Raw genomic sequence first — 5392 nt, forward strand, 5'->3', positions numbered from 1 at the left:
GGTAATCTCCATTCGGCTGTTCCGAGGGTTCAAGAAGGTGATGTGGGTAAAGAACAGTGTCTGGCTCCTCAGAAGAGCTTAAAACAATAGTAGCCTGTACCTGAAGCTGAGTCATATCTGGGTCATCGGGCCCTCGTGGAGCCATCGGAGACCAAAATCCCAAAGGAATCCCGAGGTTCTCATCCAGACTGAGATACCTTGTCAAGCTTTTCCAGGACTGACCTCATTCAGCCGCTCCTTCTGTAGCTGGCTTTATGCACACTCTCCTGTCATTTACAAGGTGCCTCCAGGGGGCTGACAACTGCCCGTGGGCCCTGCCCCACCAGGACCATCTCCCTTCCCGGGAGCTCAGGTCCCTGACTCACAATCCTCATTTTGTCAGGATCCCCCGCATTTTCAAGTTTGAGGACGCTAGTCTACATTAGATGAGTTTTCTTATGACTCCCAGTTGTTCACTGATAATAAATCTCATTTATCTTCACTATGGTTTTACTGCTATATATTATTTCTTTTTTCTTAATTAATTAATTAATTAATTTATTGGCTGCATTGGGTCTTCGTTGCTGCACATGGGCTTTCTCTAGTTGATGCAAGTAGGGGCTACTCTTCATGGTGGTGCACCGGCTCCTCATTGTAGTGGCTTCTCTTGTTGCGGACCACAGGCTCTAGGCACGTGGGCTTCAGTAGTGGCACATGGGCTCAATAGTTGTGCTTCGAGGGCTCTAGAGCACAGGCTCAGTAGTTGTGGTGCACGGGCTTAGTTGCTCCATGGCATGTGGGATCTTCCCAGCCCAGGGTTCGAACCTGTGTCCCCTGCATTGGCAGGCGGATTCTTAACCACTGCACCACCTAGGAAGTCCTGTATATTATTTCTTATTGTCCCTAACTTCTTCCTCCTTCAGGATCTGCTCTTCCCTGCTGCTGGCAATATTGTCATTAAAAAAAATAATAATCTGATCATGATGTTCAGTCTTTTTTTTTTTTTCTGGTTTGCTTGGGACTTTCCCAGTCTTTTTTTTTTTTTTTAAATTGGAGTATAGTTGATTTACAGTGTTGTGTTAGTTTCTGCTGTACAGCAAAGTGAATCAGTTATACATATATTCACTCTTTTTTAGATTCTTTTCCCATATAGGTCATTACAGAGTATCAAGAAGAGTTCCTTGTGCTATATAGTAGGTCCTTATTAGTTATCTATTTTATGATGCTCAGTCTTGCTTAACTATAAATATGGTTTAAAAATTAACTTATTAAGAGACAATCAGCTTTTCTGAAAAAATTAAATGTATGGGTACATGGATGCATGATTGAAATCTAAAAAAGATATATATCAATGAAGTTCCTTTTCTCAGCAATTAGGTTTTGTGTTATGATTTTATAAGCTCATCAATGGGCAGAATAGAATATGGAAACCTCAGCAAGCAGGTGATCCAAGGAGCCCCAGCCTCCATCAGCAGCCCTGCCTCCAGCCACTTGCCACCTTGGGCTCCATTCTCTGAGCTTTCCCGGTCCTCTGCACCTCCGAATGGCTCTGGTGACACTGAGATCAGGGGATTGAGCATCCATCTCTCATTGCTACCTGGAAATTCTGTATTTTCTCTTTCAAAAAAGCATCCTATTTAAATGTCTAGTGCCTACTGGAGAATTGTAACTTCGTAACCATGACAGTAAAGACTGGTTTAGGCAAGAGTCATCAATGGATATATGGTCTTAAAGTGTCTCCCTAGAGATGGTCTTCAGTACAAGGCAGAAACTGAGCAGCACCAAATGTGATAGCTCATGAAGAACACACAATTCCACTCAAGTCAGCACTGGATCCAACCATGTGGGAGCCTCAGGCAAACCCCAGTAAGAAATGGTCAGCTTCCAAAAAGAAGTCCTGACCCTTCAAGAATGTTGTTGCAAAAGACAGAAACCCAAGGGACTTCCCTGGTGGCGCAGTGCTTGGGAATCTGCCTGCCAATGCAGGGGACATGGGTTCCAGCCCTGGTCCAGGAAGACCCCACATGCCTCGGAGCAACTAAGCCCGTGTGCCACAACTACTGAGCCTGTGCTCTAGAGCCTTCGAGCCACAACTACTGAAGCCTGTGTGCATAGAGCCCGTGCTCCGCAAAAACAAGAGAGGCCACCACAATGAAAAGCCCATCCACCACAAAGAAGAGTAGCCCCTGCTCTCCGCACCCAGAGAAAGCCCGTGTGCAGCAACAAAGACCCAACGCAGCCATTAAAGAAAAAAAATGACAAAAACACAACTGTGAAATACTCCAGAGGAGAAGAAATTAGGGACATGACAACTAAACTCAAATCCTAGACTGGATCCTCTGCTGGGGGCAGGGGAGGGGGGAGGCATGTTATAAAACACACTCTTGGGCTTGGGTCAGTTGTCAAACTGGAGTATGAATGGTTGGTTATATAAAATATTGTATCAGTGTTAAATTTACTGAACTGGGTAACTACTATGGTCACGTAAGAGAATGTCCTCGTTCTTAGGAAACCCACATTGACATAACTAAGGGTCTATGGTGTGGGCAACTTACAAATGGTTCAAAGAAGAAAAAGGAGAGAGAGAGCGAGCGAGCGAGCGAGAGGGCTTGCTCACCTGGACAAATAAGAGAGAGACCCTGGGGCAAAATGTTAGCAATAAGTGAACCTGGTAAAGGCAGTGTTGGTATCCTGTGCATTTACCTGGTTAAGGCAGTGTTGGTATCCTGTGCATTACTTTTGCAACGTGCTGTAAGCTTAAAATCATTTCCAAATAAAAAGGCTAAAGTTTAAAATATATTTTTTACAAGTTAAAAAAAAACAACACATTCAACTCAATGACATGTTTCTCTAAGCAAAGGTAAACCACACACTACCAATAACAATACACACCTATCTATTCTCAACTGTACAAAAACACCCAAACTTTCCCAGTCCTAAGGCAAAGGTCAACTTTCCCTCCCTTGCCTTTTCTGCATCAAGGCTTTAAGCTGCTTGGGAGGTCAGTTTTAAGCTGTAGGGGAAGCCATCATCCCCCAGTGATACCAGGGAGCTGCAGTTCTCCAGCACCACCTCTCTGTATGGGTTATTCTGAGCAGGACTCCATGACCTTCACACCTCCTAGATGAAATTCACAGCCGCATCCCTGAACACTGCTGTGGACTGGAAAAAAAAAAAAAGCACACAACCTAAAAGTTGAGAATTATGTTTTATTCGATGGACAGACTGAGGATTTAAGCCTGGGAGACAGCCTCTCAGCTCTGAGGGACTGTTCCAAAGAAGTAAGGGAGGAGCCAGGATATATAGGAGTTTTTGAAGGAAAAAACAAACAAAAAAACCCCAGGTAGTTGGAACATCAAAGATTACTGTTATTTAAAGAAAAACCAGATATCTCAGGTTAATGAATTTAGCACTTTTCTATTATAAGAAGATGCTAGAGCCTAGGCTCATTGAAATCATTGCTTTGATATGCCAGTAACTATCTAGGGCAAGCACCCTTTTTTTCCCATCCTGAATCCCCTCAGGGTGCATAGTGGGGATGGCTGCAGCATCCTTTGTTTACTGATATGGCGGTGACTTTCTTGACTTTCCTCATCCACACAGGTAATGTGGACGAAGAATGCCACCTGCTGTATCAGTAAACAAAGGATGTTGCAGCCATCAAGCCACCAGCCACTGCAGCCACCCCCCCTACAGAGAGCCCTGAGGGAGCTCAGGGTGAAAACAGGATACTGCTATCAAGCCATCAGCCACTGTAGCCACACACATACCCCATGGTGCACCCTGGGGGGACTCAGGATGTGAAAACAAGGCTACTGCCCCAGATATCTAAGGTGCATATCAAAAGAATGATTTCAATGAACCTAGACTCTTGCATCTTCCCATACATACTGATAGAAAAGCAACTAAATTCGTTAACTTGATGTCTAGTGTTCTGTAATTAACACTAACCTTTTGATGTTCCCGACTACCTGGTTTTTGTTGCAAAACTCCTATATATCCTGGCTCCCCCACCCCCTGCCCCTTCAGAGCAGTCCCTCAGAGCTAACCAAGAGGCTGCCTCCTAAGCCTGAAGTCCTCAGAAAGTCCACCTGATAAAATATAATTCTCAACTTTCAGGTTGTGCATTTTTTCCAGTAGACACTAATTTTTTGGTGAATGACTGAGTCCTAGGGTGGGGCAGAGAGGGGTGTGAAGAGAGGGTCCAAATCAGACTGCTCAATTACTCCAGGGTAGGGGCTGAACTGAATTCATTTTCAAGGAGGTAGCCTCTGGGCAAGAGAAGGGAATGGATCCAGATCCCAGAAGGAATTTTAGGAAATTCTTGTCTCTCTCTGGCTTTCCGGGTCATGTGAACATTTTCTTGGTCTTCTTAGAGGACAAATTTTCAGAAAGCAAATCTGAGGAAAGCAAAGAGAACTGAGAGGGTGCCCTAGGGAAACAGTGAAGTGGGGTGTGCTCTTCAGCTCCCCAGTTGGGGTGTCCTAGATGGCGGTAGTGCTGTTCAAGTCTCAGGACCCTGAACAACAACAAAAAATGCTGCCTGCCATCAAGACATTAGCCTCTGCAGCCACCCCAAGGGTGCCCCGTGAGGGGAATTCAGGATGGAGAAAAGCAGGATACTGTCCCTAAATAGCTAAGGTGCATATCAAAGGAATAATTTCAATGATGCCAGATTCTTGCATCTTCCCACACAAAGTGCTAAATTAATTAAGTTGAAATGTGTTCTTTTGTGATTAGTGGTAACGTTTTTGATGTTCCACCGCGTGTTTTTTCTAGCAAAAACTCCCATATATCCTGGTTCTCAGAGCTAGCTGAGCAAGCTGTCTCCCTGGTGTAAGGCCACCAAATAGAACATAATTCTCAACTTTTATGTTGTTGTATTTTTCGGGTTTTGTTTTTCCGGTAGACCGAGCCGAAACTATGAGAGGCTCAGCCCCAAGCTATGGTCTGACAGCAAGGCTCCTGTCCCCCAGGAGATGGGCGAGAGATTGCCCATAAATCGGTGGACTCCACACAGGGACAGGATCTCACGGCATGCAGGGGGCTGTTCCCGTTGGGGACATGGGCTCGGACCCCGGTCGGCCTCCTTCCGCCGTGAGATCCCAGGAAGATGCCTTGTCTCTCCCAATCTCAGTCCCCTCCATGGGTTTAAGTGAGTTAATGGGTTTATGTGAGCTGGTGGACACCACGCCTCCGCGGCCCTCACGGAATACGGGCACAGCCTTGCTTGCCTGCAGCTGGGGCTGGGAGACAGCAAGTGCCACGGCCGCCCATCCGGGCCCACCCTAGAAGCCGAACGGAAGCTCTCGTACATCACTTCCGCCAGCCGAGGGGCGGGCCCAGCACCGGATGCGGAAGTCACTGCAGGGGGGGGTCACTGGGGAGTGTAGTCTTTGAGGCGGAGGCGTTA

The sequence above is a fragment of the Hippopotamus amphibius genome, chromosome 12 (genome assembly GCF_030028045.1).
Source record: "Hippopotamus amphibius kiboko isolate mHipAmp2 chromosome 12, mHipAmp2.hap2, whole genome shotgun sequence".
NCBI lineage: Eukaryota > Metazoa > Chordata > Mammalia > Artiodactyla > Hippopotamidae > Hippopotamus > Hippopotamus amphibius.